Raw genomic sequence first — 25,549 nt, 5'->3', positions numbered from 1 at the left:
ATACTGCGCAGGGTCAGGTGCTTGGGGCTGACTGTAGTTGCTGTAATACTGCTGCTGGGAAACAGGTGGCTGGGGGTCCCTATCTGGCCTCCTAACTGGAAGTGGGGCATGGGCATAAGGCGATGACTGAAACATAGGCTGCTGTAATGTCTCCTGAATCTGAGCAATCTCTGCACTGAGACCTTTTAGGGAAGCTACACCTGTCTTAAGTTTAGCTAACTCTGTTAACAGTTCTGCGGGTATCTTAGCTTTGGCTTCCTTCACAGGACACTTTGCAGATGGCGTATCTTCTAACTCAGGGGTCCCCAAACTTTTTCCTGTGAGGGCCACATAACTTTTCCCTTCTCTGATGGGGGGCCGGTGTCAGTTTGTAACAGAAAAAGTGTGACGATCGTAGGGGAGCTTAAAAAATTTATTGTTTTCCAGAAAGCCACACATAACCAAATAACCCTTTCCAGGTTCTTTACAGAAAAAAAGTCAGGAAACAAATAATAACACTATTAATGAAATAAATAATAACTAAATAACCCTCTCTGAGTTCTTCACAGAAAAAACAGGAAATAAATAACACTATTTATGAAATAAATAATAACTAAATAACTCTCTCTGGGTTCTTCATAGAAAAAAAAGCCATGGAACATTAACTTTCTGTTGTGCCATGCACAATCTTAACAGATAAAAGTTCAGCTCAGTTGTCAGAGCAGAATCTCTCTGACACATATGAGCAGTCTCTTAAAGTTCTTGTGTTCCTTCCTTATAATCCTTTTGTAGGTTCCAGTAGGCTTGTAGACACCGCTGTTTGCAGCTCTCTCTCATCAACTTCCCTGTGAAAACCACAAAGGAAGCAGGTTGAGAAACTGAACTAAGTGATACAGCACCTACACAGCACAATACATTTCACTACCAGTATGGTTGTAAAGATGGATTTTATCCCAGTAGATTTTATTATGATTATATTTGTTTATGCTCAGAATGACTCATTCAAGTCAGAAAAGTGAGCTTACCTATGTATGTTCATCAGTGTGAACTGTGGGCCTGCATCTGGCTGGTGAGAAGTTGAATATCAGGTTCCATTCTAGTTACAGCCAGTCTCAAGCACTGATGCAAATGTTCATCTGTCAATCTTGATCTCATCGGAGTTTTCAGCAGTTTCATGCGAGAAAAGGTTTTCTCGCAGATATACGTGCTGCCAAAAACTGTGGACATTTTCATTGCGTGTTTTTTGATGTTTGGATATGTGTCGTTCTGTAACTCAGCCAACTCAAACTGATATGAAGGCTGGGCTTCATCAATGTCGGCAACAAAGGGGTTCTGAAAAAGACGGATTTCTTTTGCATGAACATGTAGTTCACTGAATCGCACACCGAACTCCGCCTTCAGCATTTCCAGTGCTTCCACGCACTTTTCAGCTGGGAACGGGACCGCTGGGTTCTCTGTCGACAGGTTTTGGGTAGCAGGAAGATGGACGAAGTTGCGCTTTTTCACTTGTTCCAAAAGCAGCGCTAATTTCACCTCAAATGCTTTTATGTGTGAATACATGTCGCAAATGAGTTTCCCCTCGCCTTGTAGCTGCAAGTTAAGGCTGTTAAGTATTTCTGTCACGTCTGTTAAAAATGCGAGGTGCCATTTCCATTCTGGGTCGATCAGCTCTGGGACCGTTTTGTCTTTTAAATGAAGAAATGCGTTAATTTCGGGTAGCAGCTCGTAAAAACGCCTCAAAACTCTGCCCCGGCTCAGCCATCGGACCTCTGTGTAGTACAGCACATCTCCATGCGTAGACTCCAGTTCAGACAGGAATTCTTGGAACTGCCTGTGTTTAAGTCCCTTTGCTCTGATGAAGTTTATGCACGACACCACAACCTTCATTACAGAATCCCACGTCAACACTTTGCAGCACAGTGCTTGCTGGTGAATTAGGCAGTGGACTCGTAGCGGGGCGGTGAGACCCCTTTTTTCCAACTCCCGGTTCATGCGTCCTATTAGACCGCGAGTTTCGCCCACCATGCTAGGAGCCCCGTCAGTCGTGATGCTAGCTAGCTTTGACCAGTCCAGGTCCAACTTCTCCATGGTTTGGCACACTTTGTCAAAAATATCCTCTCCCGTTGTAGTCCCTTTGAGACTTTGGAGGGCTGCCAGCTCCTCGCATATCTCAAAGTTTGCGCTAACTCCACGAATAAAAATGAGCAGTTGCGCTGTGTCTTGCACGTCCGTGCTCTCATCCAGTGCTAATGAAAAAAAGTCAAATTCTTTCGTCTTCTGCTGCAGCTGGGCATATACATTACTCCCGATTTCTTCAACGCGTCTGGTGATTGTACTCGCCGACAGACTTACGGCATTAAATGCATCTTTCTTCTCGGGACACACCTCCTCCGCGACAGCATCCATACATTTCTTAACAAACTCTCCGTCAGTGAAAGGCTTACCGCTGCTTGCTATCAGTTTAGCAACCCGAAAGCTGGCCCGAACGGATGCCTGGTTCAGCTGAGCTTGGCGTACAAATGTATTCTGCTGAGATAGTAGTCCACTTTTTAGCTTTGAGAGTTTGTCTGCTCGTATTTGGCCTTGCAAGCTATCGTACTTGTCTTTGTGACGGGATTCATAGTGTCGGCGAAGATTGTATTCTTTGAATACCGCCACCGTCTCTTGACAGATGAGACAAACAGCCTTTTCTTTGCATTGAACAAAAAAATAATCGTTTGTCCACTGCGGGTTAAATACCCTGCATTCTGAATCAATTTTTCTCTTACCTAACCTTTTCGCCATTATTCCGTTCTCTCTTTGACAGGGCCGGGCCTAGGATTTTTTTTCTGGAGGCCAAATAGGAAAAAAATCCGATAGCGTCTCTGGGATTGTTCAGAGGGCCGGGCCAAATGTGCTGACGGGCCGTATCCGGCCCGCGGGCCGTAGTTTGGTGACCACTGTTCTAACTGGACTACACTTACAGTTGTAGCAGGCTGTGGGGCATTAAAACGCTTTTTGTTTCGTCTTTCTATCTCATTAGCACAAGCAATGTTAAGCTTCTCTAGCAAAACCTCATCTGATGTTTCGCTATCAAGCAGGAGAGGCTGCATGTCTATCCTGATACTGTCACTCTGGAGACCTGTAAGGACTGTGTGTAAACACATGCGCTGGACTAGGGCAGGGTCATACTTAAGCCCTGATTCTGACTCCTGGGAAGCAAATAGTACTTTCTGCCTCAAATCTAAGACGCGCATCAGGAAGCTTTGAGGGGTCTCCTTGCTATGCTGTGCTTCTGAAGCTAGCTGTTTGTAAAGCTCTGTTGCACTCTTCTCTTGGAAGTGGGAACGCAGGATGCATCTAAGTGTGGGAAGAGTTAGCTGGGGTTTACCTTCCAAGTAGCTGCGTAGCTGTGAGCCTGGAGAAATAGCCCTGATTACTGCGTCTACTATTTCTACCTCAGGATAGCCTCTGTTAAGTCCATTCTCAATCTGATGGGCAAGGCTGGAAAAGGTCAGTTTATCTTTCTGGCCCGGTTCACCTATCTGACCAGAAATTTTTAACTCTTTGCGCCAGTATGAGCCGGGCTGTGCACTGGGTGAGAGCTGCATGCTCCTCTGAAGATGGGCAGGGGGTTGGGGCTGGCGCAGAGAATCACTGGCTTGGTCTGCAGTACTCTGCTCAGTTCCCACCCCTTGTTGTGGGGTTACAGTTCTCTGTCCCTCGATTATGTGATGTGTTCTGGCTGTTTCAATATCATGGTCAGTTTGCCCTGTCTTGCTATCTATGCCACTGATCATCTCTGTCATTTTGTCTTTAAGTAACAATAATTCCGACATGCCGCCATCTTCTAACTCTGCAACTTCCTCTCTTTCAAGGAACATCATAATGTGAGTCATCAGTGATATGCGGGATTTGTCTTGAACATCTCTTCTCTGTTCGCCTGATATGTCAAGGAAATCACATACGTCTAGTAACTTGTCTTTAGTCAGGGTGTGCAATTCTCCTACTACCTCTTCCTGTAGTTCTTCCAAGGCGGTTGTCATGTTGACAGGACAGGAGGAACCTTTACTGTGCAGGAGTTGACTCTGAATTAGATGGTCCTTACTGTCTCTGATGGTCTCTCAACGGCCTCAGTTGACACGTACTTAACCACCAACTTCCAGCTCCCCTCGAACAGCAACACTTTCCTCACTGCAGCCTGCCTGGGTTGTTATGTAGGGATTTAGCTGGCTCAGAATTCAGCGACCAGGATGTGGAAGCCGGACATCTGAGCAGCAATCTCAGCGGAGCCTCCAAAATGTTACGCCCCTGAAAAAGGGGAGAAATAATCACGAGAGTGACGCAGTTGTTTCCTCACTGAAAACTTTTGTATAATGAGCTTTTACAAAAATACCACATTTTACAGAACAACAGATCTACAGGAACCAGAGTTTTGTAGGGTACAAAGCTTATTCAAGTCACAACAGCATAAACTGTAATTCACTAAAACATATACAAATGTTTCAATATAACTGTCAAACACAAAGTAGCTTTAGCTCAGTAACCCATAACTACATTTATCAACCATGTCAACAAAGTATTCGAAACACATTATACAAATAACCCCAAATATATTATTAACAGCGCACATGTTCATTCACAATTAGCATAAAATGGCAGCTACTCTCAATATGAAGCTATTTCGCTGCAACCAAGCAGGTTTCACTCACACACGCACCTAATAACTCTTTTCAACTTAACTCTAACTTACTCAAGATGTTACTAACACATACCTTAAACTCTCTTGACATGTTAGCAAGTTATTACATTCAAATTAACTCGTTTTATATCAATAACGTACCTGAAAAAGGGGAGAAATAATCACGAGAGTGACGCAGTTGTTTCCTCACTGAAAACTTTTGTATAATGAGGAAAAAAGACTGCGATTTCCCCAGAAAGTTGGGTGGAGACCAGAGCAATCGATCTCAGGCTCATAGATTAAGAGCATTTAGTAGATCACAGATTAACACTTTTACCCTTAAATTAGGCACCACAAAATAAAGTAGTCAATATAACGTTTACACATTCCTCTTACAATAATTTACCCTTTTACACTTGACGGATTTTAACACATTTATGAATTTTATCAATCTCTATGAACTAGTACTGGATGCATGATCTTTTTAACCTTAGATATTTTAAGATCCTTACATACCATGAACTTACTAATACTTTTTAGTGTATAACAGGCTATGAATATGTCCTTTAACCTGTCACATTGGCACCTATAATAAGTGAAGCCACTTTGGTGGCGAAAGCAGAGCGGCAAAATGCTGTATGGGTTGGAGGGTCCATCTCAGCTTCACTCCATTATTTTCAATCTCTGTGGGTTCAGAAAAAGGAACATGAGGAAATAAATTTGTGTTTAATCTTTCTGAAGTGTTTCTGAAATTGATAGATATTTTTTTTATACTGTCTGAGCAAAGAGGAATAATATAAATTACTTATGTATAAACACTGGCATTATCTTATTGAATTAGATCATGTTTTTTTAAACACAAGGTGTCAGGGTTTTGAAAATAAATATCTTAGTGCATATACTGTATCAGTGAGAAAACAGAGTGAAACAGGGAGTGACAACCTAAACTTTTTGCTTTCCATTGTAAAATGTTTTGCTACGTTGTGCCCTGCTCAACACGAACCAGGACTTTTGCTGCCTGCAACTCAGACTTAAACCACCCCCACAATGTGCAAAGCCTTCTGAATGGTCCCAATAATGTTGTCTTTCAAAGGGGACAATACTATTCCAAACAATTAAAATAGTTGGTTACTGAATACTGTTAATCTGGGCTTTCTGAGTGTTGGAGGAATTTGTGGATGTGAAAGAGTCCTTTGATTGACTACTGAGTTGAGTTGGTTGTCAGAGATAAGTGATGGTAATTAGGGAAATTAGGTACAGTTATGAAAGTGTGCTGGAAAAGCTAGGTCAAATATTGTGTGCGAGTACATTGAGTGTTTTTTTTATTTTGTATCATAAAGAATGCAGTAGTCCTACAGCTATATTTATGACTGGGATACCCTCACAGAAAATACAATTAAACCCCAAAATATAACAGAAAAGGATCCGTTACAACCCTGCATAGGAACCTGCATAAAAGCATCATAAATATTTTTCTGAGAACAATTGTTTGTATTAAATCACTTTAAAAGCAGTACAATCAATAAGAAATAATACAGTTTAAAACCATCACAAATCGGTGTTATTGTCTTGTGTTTACAGTGTTGCTTGCAGCACTGGGTTAAAAAATACTACTAAAATACTACTAATTTCAAATACTTTAGCTGGGCTTGGTTGAGCTTGCCTGGCTCAATGAAGTAAATTGGTTCCATTGGTTTTAACCCATACCACGGTAAGGGCTTGTGAGTGAAATTACGTATTTACCTGATTTGTTTGATAATAATAGTTAAATTATATACTTAACAAATAGTAAGACATTTCTGTTCTACTAATGCTGTGTTTTTGTAAAGGGATGGTCTCCACTCTAGCTCCCTGCAGCTAATCTGGGCGTATGGTCACTAGAGATAGCTTGAGCTGACAATTGACTGAGCCTCAGTGGCGGCTCCTGAAAAAATTCTCAGGGGGGGCAATTTTTCTGATGATTTAGGTGACCTACACAGATTTAAAAAAAGATATGTCCAGCAACAACATGAAGACAGGGGCAGCATATAAGTCAATACCAGAAGCATTTATTGACTGATCTCAAAAGTGTTGGCTTACCAGGGTTGGTGGAGCCCTCAGTTTCATCTTTGCCTCGCAAAGCTAACTCAAACACTCCGCAAAACTTGTCCACCAGTATCTGTCTTTTTATCTCACGTTGTACATCTCTTAAAGCCTGTCTATCACCCCCAGCATAAACTGCCTTCTTCCTATCAAGTAGTGATTTTAGATGTTTTGATACCCAAGGCTTGTTGTTAGGGAAGATCTTAGTAGGCACAACTGACTCAACAAAGAAGTTTACATAGTCTGAAATAACCTCTGTGAGTTCATCCAGATCAGAGCTGCTGTCCTCAAATACCTCCCACATTGTACAGTCAAAACACCCCAAGTGATACTGTTGTCATTCCAGATCTGGACAGTTTTAACTGTGGGTTTCTCCCTCTCCAGGAGGCGACAGTAAATTGGCCTGAGGTAGACCACATTGTGGTCTGATGTCCCCAGAGGAGGTCTGGTGGTGGCAGAGAACGCCTTTGGTATTGTCCCATAGCACAAATCAAGAGTCCTATTTTTCCTAGTGTGACATTTCACATACTGATGGTATGTGCGCAAGACTTTGTGCAAGGTACAGTTGTTAAAATCCCCTAAAATAAATTTAAGTGCGTCGGGGGAGATGGATTCCAGTTTCTGTGACAGATTATAAATAATCTCTGATGCCTTTGTTATATTAGCTTTTGGTTGAATGTACACAACGGTAATAAACAATTGGGGGAACTCACGGGGCAGATAGTAAGGTCGCAGTGACACAGAAAGCAGTTCAATGTCGGGGGTACAGAGTCGCTCTCTTACCAGGATCGATTTACACCACTGGTCCCTGACAGACGCCCCCGCCGTGAAGTTTCCCTGTGACTGTCAGATCGCGGTCCGCTCTGACCAGGGTGAAGCCGGCCGGCTCCACTTCTCTGTCCGGGACTCTGTCATCCAGCCAAGTCTCAGTAAATGCCAGCAAACAGGCCTCCCGATATTCGTGTTGGAAGCGCAGATTCGCTGACAACTCATCCGCTTTCCCCCTCAGTGACTGGGCATTAATCAGCAAGGTGGTGGGTAAGGGAAGTTTGTTCTTAATTTTTTTTAAGTCGTTGTCTGATTCCCCCGCGTTTTCCACGTTTGCATTTGGGTTTGTAATCCACTCGCAGACAATCAGGTATTAGATGGGCCATTGGGATATCCATCGCGTTCGTATTTGAGTTGCATTGTAGTAAAAACTCCCTGCTGTATTGGATTCCGCTGCCAGCAGCGTTTTCATTATTTAGTCCGTTCGTAGCGGGTATGTACACGATCAACAAGATCAGTCCAACACCGTGACCCCACCACTGGAAATCCATGGTTGGCAGAATGTTTGTAAACTAAGTGTACAAATTAAAAACATAAAATAACGCCACTAAGTGTACAAATTAAAAACATAAGATTAAAAACATAAGATAACGCCACACCAAACGTCACACACACTGCAGGTCGCAACAGAGACGCTGCTACCCGCTATTTTCTTAGTTACGTTCATGGTTACGTTACGTATGACGAAAGCGCGTAAGTGCAAGCCCTCAGACACCCATAGAGATTGTATTGAAAGCTCTGAAATTGGAAAAAAATAGATTTTACATGGGAGTCTATGACAGACTTCTGGGCGATTTTCAACCTGACTGAAATCGCCCCAAAAGGGGGGGTGGCCATTTGAAGCACGCCTGATTGGACATTTAGTGGCAGTGTGGCACTGTGGCAGATCAGACGTCTAGATTACAACACTGATAACTACTGTTGCCGTGATATAATTGATTAGAAAAAAAATCCCTTCCTTTTCCCGTTTGGCAGTGCGTCGCCCATATCGCCCTATTGAACAGGCCGCCCCTGCTGAGCCTGCATTCCATAGACAAGATGTGGTGTGTGTAACCGAGATAGGGATGGCCTGGAGGAGCAGAACGAAAATCCTCATTGTTCCGAATCATCTTGCCATCTGGAAAACTAAGCCTGAGGTAGAACAACACCCAGTGCAAATAACTAACAGATGAACCCAAAGTGGCTTATGATGTCCCGGACTGCATGGGAAGGGTGGAACCAGCCATGACTAAGCGTTTTTAGATCTACTATATAAAGAACTCTGCATTTTCTGTTTGTCAGAGCCCTCGGCCCAACACTCAAGAGTGTTGGGTCGACCAGCCTCACGTACTACCTTATTAATACGTTTTGAATAAAGTAATATCCTGATTGGTGATTGACCTCGACAGGCTATACAGACTTTTCTGACGTGCAAACCGACTAGCCAAAATCTAAAACTGAGCCTTACCTTAGCCCTAACCTTAAACTTGAACCCTAACCTAATTTCAACAAATTATAAAATGAAATATTGGTTTGCACATCAAAAAAGTTTGTATATCCCTTTCCAGTTACCACAGGAGGATTAAGGTGGTTCAATTCGCTGTGCCTTAACTCCATCTAGTGGATTTAAAAAATATTAAATAAAAATGTCTCATTAACTATTTGCTGCCTCCTACTTTGCTAAATCTGTGAAAATGTAAGATTAATGTAAGTTTGAAAGGAAACTGTTAGGAAATAATAGCTTAAGATAATATATTTACAAAAACATGTTCAAAATACTGGTTGGTATGTAACACGCATGTAGGTGTACATCAGTGGTGGTCTGTGACGTTTTTTTATGATCAAGGCCTTATTTCTTTTACAGCATATTGGATGACTGTCATTCATATTCCATTCACCCAGTTCAATGTAACAGTGATAGGTTTAGGCTACTACATGATACTGGAATTTTCCCTAAACCCATCATGAGGTTGCTACAACCTAGCCTATGAATGAATGTTTACAACGTAGGTGAACACATGTTGAGAGAAATTTTTTAGGTGACAGATAGTAACACATGGACAGACAGTGACTCATTCAATACCGCCTTGCACACTCTTGCCTGCAATCTAGCTAATCTAGGGTGTAATCATTAGTCTAACAGTTGCAAATGAGAGTTTATATTGGACAAATTCATGTTTATCCCCGTTTCGTTCCGTTTGCTTCAGTTTAAGAAGCTTTTTTCAACAGAATCGGTGGAATGAATACACCCCTGATCGCACGTAAACACAGTTCACTTTCATAGCAGCCACGTCGTATTCCTTCTCGCATTCATGCTCACTCCTCTCACCTTTTCCCTTCGCTTGTGGACTTCAATGCACAACACATTAGCTGTATGTGAACAGGCGAAAAAAAACGTGCCAAACCATATCATAACCGCTACACACAGCCTATATTGGTGTCACCATATTAGCTAAAGTAACGTCAGTCAACATAGCTAATAGAACTAACGCATTAGTAAACCTGCTACAAGCAGTTTAGCACTAACACCGCCGGGCCCCGGTGTCAATAAATTAGTCAAACCAAAAGCTTACCTTGACTTGGAAGTTCCAGTGTTGTGTTGTATAGTCATAGCCAGCTAGCAAACATAGTATCCCTTTGTTTGAGCAGGGTGTTTGAGTAGGCTAAACTAACTAGCTGCATTTGTTAGCTTAGTGACACTGAAAGTGAAAAAAATCGTGGAAGAAGTCGTCAGAGTCAAATACTCACCACATTTTATGCACTGCAATGCTAGCTAGCTGTAGCTTTTGCTTTCAGCGCTAGATTCATTCTCTGATCCTTTGATTGGGTGGACAACATGTCAGTTCATGCTGCAAGAGCTCTGACTGGTGGGAGGACGTTTTCCGGAAGTTGTCATAATTACTGTGTAAGTCTATTCTAGGTTTTGTATTGAAGTCAATGTACCCAGAGGAGGACGGAAGGTAGCTGTCCTTCGGCTACACCATGGTGCTACCCTACAGAGTGCTGTTGAGGCTACTGTAGATATTGATTGCAAAACAGTGTTTTTATCAATTATTTGGTGATATTAATATATTTAATATAGTTTTATGGTTAACTTTTTAAATGTTTTAAAATTTTTATGAAATTCACTCAGGATGGTCCTCCCGTTCCTCCTCTGAGGAGCCTCCACTGCTGTACATTTGTACTGGTTTCGTCTATCTAACCACTATAGGGAATAGAGGGTTCTTCGGCTTGTCCCAATAGAGGAACCCATTATGTTTGTAAATGTAGTCCCGTGTAGCTCAGTTGGAGAGCCTGGCGTTTGCAACGCCAGGGTTGTGGGTTTGTTTCCCACGGGGGACCAGTATGAAAAAATAAAATAAAATGTATGCACTCACTAACTGTAAGACGCTCTGGATAAGAGCGTCTGCTAAATGACTAAAATGTAAATGTAACCCTCTGGAAAGGGTTCTAAATAGAAATGTTTATAAAGGGTTCAATCAAATGGACTATACAGCCACAAGTAGTAAGTGGAATTACAATATACTAAACAAGGTAATGATTCAAGTGTCATGTTCAGTGAGAAAACTATACTAAAGTTAAATGTCTTACCTGTGATGAAATGTTTTCCACACACATAGCTAAGTGTAGGCGACTACTTGGACACCGGGTCTCCATATTTCCCACTCTCCCACACTGAATAGCCTAAAGCCCCAGGGCTCTTCTCGCAGGCATATTTCCCTACGTGGGAGCATTGCAATCGGTAGGTTGGGATTTTTGACCTGGTTACATTTGACATTTACATTTGACTAATTTAGCGGATGCTCTTACGTGTACATTGAACAACACAGCAGCTTTCCGGCATGTTTTGTTATTCCTGTATAACAAACAATGTACGACGAAGTTGGCTCTTTTACAGTGGGGGTGAATGGGAACGAGTGTTTGTTTTCCCCAATTTGTGGGCATGGTCGAGGGGAATTTCTTATTACAGGAATATCTTATTCTTCTTGTTCTTTGGAGTTTAGCGGCGGTTGGCATCCAATATGTTGCATTACCACCCCCAACTGGACTATAATATACAGTGGGGAAAAAAGTATTTAGTCAGCCACCAATTGTGCAAGTTCTCCCACTTAAAAAGATGAGAGAGGCCTGTAATTTTCATCATAGGTACACGTCAGCTATGACGGACAAATTGAGAGAAAAAAAATCCAGAAAATCACATTGTAGGATTTTTAATGAATTTATTTGCAAATTATAGTGGAAAATAAGTATTTGGTCACCTACAAACAAGCAAGATTTCTGTCTCTCACAGACCTGTAACTTCTTCTTTAAGAGGCTCCTCTGTCCTCCACTCGTTACCTGTATTAATGGCACCTGTTTGAACTTGTTATCAGTATAAAAGACACCTGTCCACAAACTCAAACAGTCACACTCCAAACTCCACTATGGCCAAGACCAAAGAGCTGTCAAAGGACACCAGAAACAAAATTGTAGACCTGCACCAGGCTGGGAAGACTGAATCTGCAATAGGTAAGCAATAGGACCTAGTGAATGACCTGCAGAGAGCTGGGACCAAAGTAACAAAGCCTACCATCAGTAACACACTACGCCGCCAGGGACTCAAATCCTGCAGTGCCAGACGTGTCCCCCTGCTTAAGCTAGTACATGTCCAGGCCCGTCTGAAGTTTGCTAGAGTGCATTTGGACGATCCAGAAGAGGATTGGGAGAATGTCATATGGTCAGATGAAACCAAAATATAACTTTTTGGTAAAAACTCAACTTGTCGTGTTTGGAGGACAAAGAATGCTGAGTTGCATCCAAAGAACACCATACCTACTGTGAAGCATGGGGGTGGAAACATCATGCTTTGGGGCTGTTTTTCTGCAAAGGGACCAGGACGACTGATCCGTGTAAAGGAAAGAATGAATGGGGCCATGTATCGTGAGATTTTGAGTGAAAACCTCCTTCCATCAGCAAGGGCATTAAAGATGAAACGTGGCTGGGTCTTTCAGCATGACAATGATCCCAAACACACTGCCCGGGCAACAAAGGAGTGGCTTCGTAAGAAGCATTTCAAGGTCCTGGAGTGCCCTAGCCAGTCTCCAGATCTCAACCCCATAGAAAATCTTTGGAGGGAGTTGAAAGTCTGTGTTGCCCAGCGACAGCCCCAAAACATCACTGCTCTAGAGGAGATCTGCATGGAGGAATTGGCCAAAATACCAGCAACAGTGTGTGAAAACCTTGTGAAGACTTACAGAAAACGTTTGACCTGTGTCATTGCCAACAAAGGGTATATAACAAAGTATTGAGAAACGTTTGTTATTTACCAAATACTTATTTTCCACCATAATTTGCAAATAAATTCATAAAAAATCCTACAATGTGATTTTCTGGATTTTTCTTTCTCATTTTGTCTGTCATAGTTGACGTGTACCTATGATGACATTTACATTTACATTTACGTCATTTAGCAGACGCTCTTATCCAGAGCGACTTACAAATTGGTGCATTCACCCTATAGCCAGTGAATAACCACTTTACAATATGTTTTATTTTTTATTTTTATTTATTTTTAGGGGGTGGGGGTAGAAGGATTACTTTATCCTATCCCAGGTATTCATTAAAGAGGTGGGGTTTCAAATGTCTCCGGAAGGTGGTGAGTGACTCCGCTGTCCTGGCGTCGTGAGGGAGCTTGTTCCACCATTGGGGTGCCAGAGCAGCGAACAGTTTTGACTGGGCTGAGCGGGAACTATGCTTCCGCAGAGGAAGGGGAGCCAGCAGGCCAGAGGTGGATGAACGCAATGCCCTCATTTGGGTGTAGGGACTGATCAGAGACTGAAGCTACAGAGGTGCCGATCCCCTCACAGCTGCATAGGCAAGCACCATGGTCTTGTAACAGATGCGAGCTTCAACTGGAAGCCAGTGGAGTGTGCGGAGGAGCGGGGTGACGTGAGAGAACTTGGGAAGGTTGAACACCAGACGGGCTGCGGCATTCTGGATGAGTTGTAGGGGTTTAATGGCACAGGCAGGGAGCCCAGCCAACAGAGAGTTGCAGTAATCCAGACGGGAGATGACAAGTGCCTGGATTAGGACCTGTGCCGCTTCCTGTGTAAGGCAGGGTCGTACTCTCCGAATGTTGTAGAGCATGAACCTGCAGGATCGGGTCACCGCCTTGATGTTAGCGGAGAACGACAGGGTGTTGTCCAGGGTCACGCCAAGGCTCTTCGCACTCTGGGAGGAGGACACAACGGAGTTGTCAACCGTGATGGCGAGATCATGGAACGGGCAGTCCTTCCCCGGGAGGAAGAGCAGCTCCGTCTTGCCAAGGTTCAGCTTGAGGTGGTGATCCATCATCCATACTGATATGTCTGCCAGACATGCAGAGATGCGATTCGCCACCTGGTTATCAGAAGGGGGAAAGGAGAAGATTAGTTGTGTATCGTCAGCGTAGCAATGATAGGAGAGGCCATGTGAGGATATGACAGAGCCAAGTGACTTGGTGTATAGGGAGAATAGGAGAGGGCCTAGAACTGAGCCCTGGGGGACACTAGTGGTGAGAGCACGTGGTGCGGAGACAGCTTCTCGCCACGCCACTTGGTAGGAGCGACCGGTCAGGTAGGACGCAATCCAGGAGTGAGCCGCAACGGAGATGCCCAACTCGGAGAGGGTGGAGAGGAGGATCTGATGGTTCACAGTATCAAAGGCAGCAGACAGGTCTAGAAGGACAAGAGCAGAGGAGAGAGAGTTAGCTTTAGCAGTGCGGAGAGCCTCCGTGACACAGAGAAGAGCAGTCTCAGTTGAATGACCAGTCCTGAAACCTGACTGGTTTGGATCAAGAAGGTCATTCTGAGAGAGATAGCAAGAGAGTTGGCTAAAGACGGCACGCTCAATAGTTTTGGAAAGAAAAGAAAGAAGGGATACTGGTCTGTAGTTGTTGACATCAGTGGGATCGAGTGTTGGTTTTTTGAGAAGGGGTGCAACTCTCGCTCTCTTGAAGACGGAAGGGACATAGCCAGCAGTCAAGGATGAGTTGATCAGCGAGGTGAGGTAGGGGAGAAGGTCACCGGAGATGGTCTGGAGAAGAGAGGAGGGGATGGGGTCAAGCGGGCAGGTTGTTGGGCGGCCTGCAGTCACAAGTCGCAAGATTTTATCTGGAGAGAGAGGGGAGAAAGAAGTCAAAGCATAGGGTAGGGCAGTGTGAGCAGGACCAGCAGTGTCATTAGACTTAACAAACGAGGATCGGATGTCGTCAACCTTCTTTTCAAAGTGGTTGATGAAAAATACAGGCCTATCTCATCTTTTTAAGTGGGAGAACTTGCACAATTGGTGGCTGACTAAATACTTTTTCCCCCCACTGTAAATCCATTATACTTTGATGCAAAATGGGAAAAGGAAAATAAAATAAATAAATATTTAAAAAAAACACCCTTCCAACTAACCCTACACTCATTAAAAACCCACTACCCCATTCCTCTACTTTGACCCTACTCCTGCACCATGCCAACGGCCTGGGAGGACGGGACACCACGACTCAACACACCCTGTAACTCTTCTTAGGTAAAATCTCGTATCCCTGTGGCTACTGCCATTCCTGTGGCTTTCCAAAATTGTAAAGCAGGAGGTTAACTATACAATTTTACTTCAAGGTGTCTCCTGCAATCACAATAGATGACTACTCTACTTGTTTGTGTCAACACCTGCTACCAACTAGCCAGCTAGCTAGGTTGCAATGGAGCCCACTTCACCTTGAATAGCTAAAGAATGTTTCCAGCGCTGTAGAAACTGTGTTTTTTACGCTCTTGTCCGGGACAATATAAACAATCCGGAGTTCCAATACAGCAATTGTTTGCTACCAGAGTATTACAGGAATGAGTTCCAACGAATTGTGTGAGGGGTAGGAATGGGCAGATTTCTCCTTTCCCTTCCCCGGCTGCTGTATTGGGCAGTTCAATGGTGAGAAATGACTCAGTCCCTGGAGCAAAAACGTTGTGCTATCCAGGAGCATGAGTACAGGACATCAATAAGTTGCTCCCAAACATTTTAAACCAGCATCAGAAAATGTAATCTATCATAATTCATGTGGGATTCAATGACATTATGAAGGGCAGCTCAGAACAGCTGAAGATGGACTTTAAAGACCTGATTGGGTCACTGCTTGACACCAACAAATGCCCCATAATATCTGGTCCTCTGCCATCCCTAAATCATGGCATTGAACGTTTCAGCAGACTTTTGGCCCTCCATAACAGGCTATGAGACTATTGCAGCTCTGTGGGTGTAACAGTTATTGACAATTTTGATACTTTCTGGAAACAAAGCTGGTTTTATAAAGAGGATGGGATCCACCCAAATAATTTGGGTTCCTGGATCCTTTCACAGCATTATGAGGCTGCATTGAGACAATTACTTATCAATGACCCAAGCCCAGCTCAGTTACTCCCTACCATTGTGTCGCTGAGTTGTCATAATGCTTCAGAAAATGTACATTATCCCAGGGGTGTTAGAAGACACAATGTAAGTCACCTCATTTATGTCCCTCTTACTGCCCTGAATGCCTCTGCTGATCCCACAGCTATTGTATGCAGTAATCATGTGCCTATGAACCAGAGTTATACTGTTAGCACTGAGGCAGTGTGCTCTAGTAGGAAGTCTAACAAAATTAACATGAGCATGTCTACTTTGGCTAAGCTTCCCAGTAAAGCAGTAGAAACAATCAAGCATCCCAGAAAAGTCCTAAACATAGCCCAGGTTAACATGAAACAAGGTTCATGAAATCAATAATTTGCTAGTAAGAGATGACATTCATATTCTGACAATCTCTGAAACCCACTTTGATAATACCTTCGATACAGTGGTAGCAATGCATGGTTATAACATCTACAGAAATGCCAAAGGTGGAGGTGTTGTCGTTGTAAAGCTTAGCGAGGATCTCATGTTACAGTGGTAGCAATACATGGTTGTAACATCTGTTGAAGTAATATGGCTACAGGTTAATCTGTCTCACCTAAAGCCCATTCTGGTGGGAAGCTGCTATAGACCAAAAAGTGCTAACAGTCAGTATCTGGATAACGTGTGAAATGCTTGATAAAGAATGTCATATCAACAGATGTATATTTTCTGGGTGATTTAAATATTGACTGGCTTTCATCAGGCTGCCCACTCAAGAGGAAGCTTCAAACTGTAACTAGTACCTGCAATCTGGTTCAGGTTATCAGTCAACCTACCTACCAAATTTGCCTGAAAGCAGTATCCAAATCCATCGGATGTAGTGATCACAATATAGTAGTCATATCTAGGAAAACCAAAGTTCTAAAGGCTGGGCCTAATATAGTGTATAAGAGGTCATACAACAAGTTTTGTATTGTTTCCCATGTTGTTGATATAATAAAATATTTGTTGGTCCGTGGTGTGTAATGAGAAGCAACCAGACACTGCACTTGACAAATTTATGAAATTGCTTATCCCAGTTACTAATAAGCACGCACCCATTTAAGAAAATGACTGTAAAAACTGTTGAATGCCTGTGGAAAAAATTAGGAATTGAAAAATTGTATGGTTGAGAGGGATGACTCAAAAGGAATGGCAAATAAGTCTGGCTGCACAACCGATTGGCAAATATACTGCAAATTGAGAAATCATGTAACTAAACTGAATGAAAAGAAGAAGAAACTACACTATGAAAGAATGATAATAAAACGTTTTGGAGCACCTTAAATGAAATTCTGGGCAAAAAGGCAAACTCACCTCCATCATTCATTGAATCAGATGGCTCATTCATCACAAAACCCACTGATATTGCCAACTACTTTAATTATGTTTTCATTGGCGGAGATCAGAGAACCTTCCATAATGACAACCATCTCTGCAGCACTCCAGCAATCAGGTCTTTATGGTAGAGATGCCAGACGGAAGCCACTGCTCAGTAAAATGCATGACAGCCCACTTGGAGTTTGCCAAAAGGCACCTGAACGACTGTCAGACCATGAGAAACAAGATTATCTGGTCTGATGAAACCAAGATTGAACTCTTTGGCCTGAATGCCAAGCGTCACGTCTGGAAGAAACCTGGCACCCTCCCTACGGTGAAGCATGGTGGTGGCAGTATCATGTTGTGGGGATGTTTTTCAGCGGCAGGGACTCAGAGACTAGTCAGGATCAAGGTAAAGATGAATGGAGCAAAGTACAGAGAGATCTTTGATGAAAACCTGCTCCAGAGCGCTCAGGACCTCAGACAGGGGCGAAGGTTCACCTTCCAACAGGACAACGATCCTAAGCACACAGTCACGACAACCCAGGAGTGGCTTCGGGACAAGTCTTTGAATGTCCTTAAGTGGCCCAGCCAGAGCCCAGACTTGAATCCGATGTAACATCTCTGGAGAGACCTGACAATAGCTGTGCAGCCACGCTCCCCATCCAACCTGACAGAGCTTGAGTGGATCTGCAGAGAAGAATGGGAGAAACTCCCCAAATACAGGTGTGCCAAGATTGTAGCGTCATACCCAAGAAGACTCAATGCTGTAATTGCTGCCAAAGGTGCTTCAACAAAGTACTGAATAAATGGTCTGGATACTTATGTAAATGTGACATTTCAGTGTATTTTTTATAAATTTGCAAAACTTTGTAAAAACCAGTTTTTGCTCTGTCATTATGGGGTATTGTGTGTAGATTGATAAAGGGAAAAAACAATTTAATCCATTTTAGAGTAAGGCTATAACGTAACAAAATGTGGAAAAAGTAAAGGGGTCTGAATATTTTTAGAATGCGCTGTATATGGACTTAGAATCAGGTTTGGATTTTGTTGAAGGCAAAGATGGGTAAGGCTGACCTTTTTTTATTTTGTTTGTTTCTTTATTTAATGTTTATTTAATACCAAGTTTTTTGGTTTTGTTTGATATGATATGTCCTAATTGTAGAGATTGGGTATATTATGACTTTGTTGTTATAAAGTGTGGTCTTTTTTGGCGGGATGTGAATTGGAATGAATAAAACGTAATAAATATGAATAGATCTAATTAAATTAAAAACCTGTATAGGTTCTCTACTGGAGTAGACGTATACGATCCAAAAATAATTGGTGTCATTATCTTTTACATTTAAGAAATACAGTGGGGAAAAAAAGTATTTAGTCAGCCACCAATTATGCAAGTTCTCCCACTTAAAAAGATGAGAGAGGCCTGTAAATTTCATCATAGGTACACGTCAACTATGACAGACAAATTGAAAAAAGAAATCCAGAAAATCACATTGTAGGATTTTTAATGAATTTATTTGCAAATTATGGTGGAAAATAAGTATTTGGTCACCTACAAACAAGCAAGATTTCTGGCTCTCACAGACCTGTAACTTCTTATTTAAGAGGCTCCTCTGTCCTCCACTCGTTACCTGTATTAATGGCACCTGTTTGAACTTGTTATCAGTATAAAAGACACCTGTCCACAACCTCAAACAGTCACACTCCAAACTCCACTATGGCCAAGACCAAAGAGCTGTCAAAGGACACCAGAAACAAAATTATAGACCTGCACCAGGCTGGGAAGACTGAATCTGCAATAGGTAAGCAGCTTGGTTTGAAGAAATCAACTGTGGGAGCAATTATTAGGAAATGGAAGACATACAAGACCACTGATAATCTCCCTCGATCTGGGGCTCCACGCAAGATCTCACCCCGTGGGGTCAAAATGATCACAAGAACGGTGAGCAAAAATCCCAGAACCACATGGGGGGACCTAGTGAATGACCTGCAGAGAGCTGGGACCAAAGTAACAAAGCCTACCATCAGTAACACACTACGCCGCCAGGGACTCAAATCCTGCAGTGCCAGACGTGTCCCCCTGCTTAAGCCAGTACATGTCCAGGCCCGTCTGAAGTTTGCTAGAGTGCATTTGGATGATCCAGAAGAGGATTGGGAGAATGTCATATGGTCAGATGAAACCAAAATAGAACTTTTTGGTAAAAACTCAACTCGTCGTGTTTGGAGGACAAAGAATGCTGAGTTGCATCCAAAGAACACCATACCTACTGTGAAGCATGGGGGTGGAAACATCATGCTTTGGGGCTGTTTTTCTGCAAAGGGACCAGGACGACTGATCCGTGTAAAGGAAAGAATGAATGGGGCCATGTATCGTGAGATTTTGAGTGAAAACCTCCTTCCATCAGCAAGGGCATTGAAGATGAAATGTGGCTGGGTCTTTCAGCATGACAATGATCCCAAACACACCGCCCGGGCAACGAAGGAGTGGCTTCGTAAGAAGCATTTCATGGTCCTGGAGTGGCCTAGCCAGTCTTCAGATCTCAACCCCATAGAAAATCTTTGGAGGGAGTTGAAAGTCTGTGTTGCCCAGCGACAGCCCCAAAACATCCCTGCTCTAGAGGAGATCTGCATGGAGGAATGGGCCAAAATACCAGCAACAGTGTGTGAAAACCTTGTGAAGACTTACAGAAAACGTTTGACTTGTGTCATTGCCAACAAAGGGTATATAACAAAGTATTGAGAAACTTTTGTTGTTGACCAAATAATTATTTTCCACCATAATTAGCAAATAAATTCATAAAAAATCCTACAATGTGATTTTCAGGATTTTTTTTATTTAATTTTTTCTGTCATAGTTGACGTGTACCTATGATGACAATTACAGGCCTCTCTCATCTTTTTAAGTGGGAGAACTTGCACAATTGGTGGCTGACTGTAAATCTCAATATTAAACATGGCAAGGACATATTATTGTTCCGATATACACCGGCAAATGGATTGGGTATTGTCAACAGGGTTGTTGTCTCTATTAGTGTGTGGCGGGCTGGTTAACACTGGGTTAAACTAATGAAGGTTAACGGTAGAGCCAACAGAATAACTGGCTTATGGAAGCACTTCTCTAAGCGTGAAGTATATTATATCTTTTTTACATATTTATGCTACCCTTATATTCTTGATCCTATAGGTTTAAAACAGACGAGGTGATAGAGCAACGACCCTGGAAGAAAAACAAAATGTGTGTAGTGGAGAGAGGGTGAGTTTTACAGGTTCTCGCTCTGGATTGTCAGTACTGAATTGTTTTTGCTATTTTGCCATGGCTGTGTAAGGGTCGATTGTGAGTTAAACTTATGTATCCCTTTATGTTAGTGTGATGCGTGAGACTAATTTTTATCGGCGGTCATTAGAAGCTTTTAGAATGTGTGTTCCTTTTTCCTTCTTCCTTTTTTGTCGGAATAAACAGGATATAATGAGGACTACGTGAAATATGTCTCTCTGCCGATAGGCAGCGTGCATGTAAAGAACGTAAAGAAATTGGGAGTGGGAGTGAAAGTATGATAGGTCCTCCAGAAGTTTAGTTGTGCTCCATTTTCGCTCAGCTGCCCACAGCCCTGTTCTGTACGCTCGCAATGAGTCACTCAGCCATGAAGCATGAGGGGAGGGCCGAGCCGGCTGGGAGGAAAGGGGACAGTGCGAGTCATAGGATGCGGAAAGGGAGGAGAGTAAGGTCGAAGAGGCAGAATCAGGAGACAAAAGGGAGAAGGATTTAGCAGAAGGGAGAGATGACAGGATAAAAGAGGAGAGAGTAGTGGGAGAGAGAGAGTGAAGATTGCGATGGCACATGACCATCTGGGTAGGGGCTGAGTGGTTAGGGTTAGAGGAAAGGGAGACAGAAAACGAAACAAAATCAGAGACCTGGAGGGGGGTTGCAGTGAGATTAGTAGGCGAGCAGCCTCTAGTAAAGATTAGGTCAAGCCTTGTGAGTTGGAGGGGATTGGGAAAGGGTGAGGTAAAAAGAGGCAAGGGGGGGAAAGAGAGAGTTGGAAATAAATGAATTGAAGGCAGACGTCTGGAGGTTGAAGTCACCAAGTACGAAGAGCGGTGAGCCATCGTCAGGAAATGAGCTCATCAAGGTGTCAAGCTCATTGAGGAACTCTCCAAGGGCACCTGTATCTCATTGTGGTACGTGGTGAAATAAGTATAGCTAGTTATAATTGTAATGGGTTAGCAGATAATAAGAAAAGACTATCAGGATTTACCTGGCTAAAAGAGATGGAATATAATATCTATTGTTTAGAGGAAACTCACTCTACAAATATAGAGGTTGAGGTTGACTGGTACTGTAGATACAGCAGATCCCCTTATTGTATGGGACACTTTTAAATGTATTTTTAGAGGCCATTTAATACAATACTCATCTTTAATACAAAAGCCGTTTATGTCAAAAGAGATTAGACTAATAAAGGAAATAGAGGAAATAATAGATGGTAATGAAAACTGTACTATAGAGGCACAGAATAGGTCACAGGAAAACCAAAAAGAATTGGAGGACCTTATTCATGAACAATCAAGTGTAATTTTTTTTTTTTAATAAAGCGAATTGGATGGAAATTTTTGAAAAATGCACCACATTTTTCTACCAAAAATAATACAGAAACTCGTTACAAATGACGGAGTCATCCATGATTCACCAAATGATATTTTGAAAGAGGAAGCAAAATATATTTTCTTTTCAGTCTCCATCTCCACTGAATGATGTTAACTGTAAGGATTTATTTCCTAATAATAATAATAATAATAATAATAATAATAATACAGAAAGACCTGTGTGAAGGCCAAGTAGAGGTATAACAGACCATTTTTTATGTACTCAAAGATCCATTATTAGCATGTTTTAATTACTCCTATAAAAATTGTAGACTTTCAGGTACTCAACAAGAAGGTCTGATTTCATTACTAACATGACTTTCATTACTAACATGACCCAGGTGGTAAGTATAAAGATCCAGTCCAATTAAAAAACTGGAGGCCTCTTACACTTCAATGTTGTGATGCGAAAATCCTGGCGAAATGCATAGCACATAGAATAAAAAAGGTTTTACCAGATATTGTTCATCCTGATCAGACAGGTTTTTTTACATGGACGATATATTGGAGATAATATATGACAATTACTTGAAACAATTGAACATTACAAAACATCAAAGATACCAGGCCTGGTCTTCATAGCAGATTTTGAAAAGGCGTTTGATAAAGTACGACTAGAATTTTAAATACAAATGCCTGGATTACTTTAATTTCGGTGAATCTCTTATACAATGGGTTAAAGTTATGTACAGCAACCCCAGGTGTAAAATAGTAAATAATGGTTACTACTCAGAAAGTATTGAGCTTTTAAAAGGAATAAAACAAGGCTGTCCGTTGTCTCCATATCTATTTATTATGACCATCGAAATGCTAGCTATTAAAATTAGATCCAACAAGAAAATCAAGGGATTAGAAATCCAGGGGTTAAAAACAAAAGTGTCAATGTATACCGATGACTCAAGTTTTTTATTAAGTCTGCAATCTGGATCCCTGCACAGTCTCATTGAGGATCTTGAAGTGTACCATATTATGTATTGGATCGTTAAAAGACAGTGTTTACACTACCTTGTAGATTACCAATAAAATGGGCGGATGGTGAAGTAGACATACTTGGTATTCATATCGAAAAAAATATAAATGAACTTGCCACAATCAATTTCAATAGAAAGTTTGCAAAAATAGATAAGTATTTGATACACTGCCGATTTTGCAGGTTTTCCTACTTACAAAGCATGTAGAGGTCTGTAATTTTTATCATAGGTACACTTCAACTGTGAGAGATGGAATCTAAAACAAAAATCCAGAAAATCACATTGTATGATTTTTAAGTAATTAATTTGCATTTTATTGCATGACATAAGTATTTGATACATCAGAAAAGCAGAACTTAATATTTGGTACAGAAACCTTTGTTTGCAATTACAGAGATCATACGTTTCCTGTAGGTCTTGACCAGGTTTGCACACACTGCAGCAGGGATTTTGGCCCACTCTTCCATACAGACCTTTGGGGGTCAGTGTATCAAATACTTGTTCTCCCCACTGTAAATACTTGTCTATTTATGGCAACATCACATTGATTAACTCTTCGGTCCTATCACAGTTTACTTACTTACTATTGGCGTTGCCTACTCCAGACAACTCATTTAAAAAAATCATATGAGCAAAAAATATTTCACTTTATTTGGAATGCTAAACCAAACAAAATTAAACGTGCCTATTTATATAATGAATACGAGCTTGGGGGAGTTATTAAATTATTAATTATTAAATTATTATTAAATTAAAGCATTAAACCTCTCACTAAAAGCTTCACTCATATACTGTATGTTATACTTAACCCAAAATGGTTCTCCAGTAGATTATTAAGAAAGGCTCATCCTTTGTTAAAAAATTGCCTTTTTGACTGTATACAGATTACAACTTCTCATTTCCGACTAATTGAAAATGAAACTTTGTTTAAATTATCTCCCTTTCTTAAACAAACCATACACAGCTGGTTACAATTTCAATTTTATCCACCAGAAAGGACAGAACAAATATTGCAACAAATATTATGGTTAAACTCAAATATACTCATTAATAAAAAGAAAACATTGTTTATGGATTTTTTAAATTTTATTGTATTATGTTATATTTCTTTGTATTTTGTATTTTATTAGGGATCCCCATTAGCTGCTGCTAATCCTGGGGTCCAAACACACTAAAACACTTCTAACACTGTCAGACCACCATATATCCACAACACTGGCTGCATTTATTGTAGCTGGGGATTTTAATAAAGCAAATTTGAGAAAAAGGCTACTTAAATTCTATCAGCATATTGACTGTAGCACTCGCGCTGGAAAAACACTGGACCATTATTACACTAATTTCCGCTATGCATACAAGGCCATCCCCCGCCCTTCTTTCGGCAAATGACCACGACTCTATTTTGCTCCTCCCTTCCTATAGGCAGAAACTCAAACTGGAAGCACCTGTGTTTAGGACTATTCAACGCTGGTCTAACCAATCGGAATCCACACTTCAAGATTGTTTTGATCACGCGGACTGGGATATGTTCCGGGTAGCCTCTGAGAATAATATAGACGTATACGCTGATTCGGTGAGTGGGTTTATAAGGAAGTGTATAGGAGATGTTGTACCCACAGTGACTATTAAAACCTACCCTAACCAGAAACTACCACCCTGAAGGTAAATAATGTACTTACATTCAGTAATCTTGCTCTGATTTGTCATCCTGAGGGTCCCAGAGATAAAATGTAGCATAGTTTTGTTTGACAAAGTCAATTTTTATATTCAAATGTAGGAACTGGATTCTACAGTTTGAACCCTTGCTGTCTCTGGCTCCACACCCACCCCGCCCGGCCATCTAGATGTGTGAAAGTTAGTGTATAAGCTAATGATCCATCATGTTTGACATTCCTGTGAGTGTGTAAACTTACATTTTGTATTACCATATCATTTTTGTATGTTCTCTATAGTCATGTACTTGAAAATGTATAATTTGACCAATTCTGCACAATAGTACAGTATTGCAATGCTTCACTGGGTCAATCTGAAACTTTGCACACACATTGCTGCCATCTAGTGGCCAAAGTCTAAATTGTGCCTAAACTGCAATATTATATTGTGGCCTTTCTCTTGCATTTCAAAGATGATGGAACAAAAAAATAAATAGAAAACACATGTTTTTTGTTTGTATTATCTTTTTCAGATCTAATGTGTTATATTTTCCTACATTAATTTCACATTTCCACAAACTTCCAAGTGTTTCCTTTCAAATGGTATCAAGAATATGCATATCCTTGCTTCAGGTCCTGAGCTACAGGCAGTTAGATTTGGGGAGGTCATTTTAGAAAGAAAATTGAAAAAATGAGTCAGATCCTTAAGAGGATAAAGAACATCCTCTGTGTTCTGTTAGACAGGTAACTCTTTATCCACAATATGTGGTGTAAAGCCATAACACATACGTTTTTTCAGCAGCAGACTATGATCGATAATGTCAAAAGCCGCACTGAAGTCTAACAAAACAGCCCCCAAAATCTTTGTATCATCAATTTCTCTCAGCCAATCACCAGTCATTTGTGTAAGTGCTGTGCTTGTTGAATGTCCTTCCCTATAAGAGTGCTGAAAGTCTGTTGTCGATTTGTTTACTTTAAAATAGCATTGTATCTGGTCAAACACAATTTCTTCCAAAGGTTTACTA

At 41.5% G+C, this 25,549-nt stretch overlaps 1 long non-coding RNA gene across 1 annotated transcript; it reads right to left on the bottom strand.

Annotated features, from left to right (window-relative positions):
- Nucleotides 1-398: 398 nt before the first annotated feature.
- LOC311112575 lies at nt 399-1,239 on the bottom strand. The gene is made up of 2 exons (XR_014610887.1): nt 1,005-1,239; nt 399-824 (listed from the first exon to the last, which is right to left on the bottom strand). It is a non-coding gene; the product is annotated as an uncharacterized lncRNA (long non-coding RNA).
- Between the last annotated feature and the right edge of the window lie 24,310 nt (nt 1,240-25,549).

This window comes from Coregonus lavaretus, assembly GCF_964263955.1.
Source record: "Coregonus lavaretus genome assembly, chromosome: 38".
Lineage (NCBI taxonomy): Eukaryota > Metazoa > Chordata > Actinopteri > Salmoniformes > Salmonidae > Coregonus > Coregonus lavaretus.
This window is presented reverse-complemented; position numbering and strand designations above follow the sequence as displayed.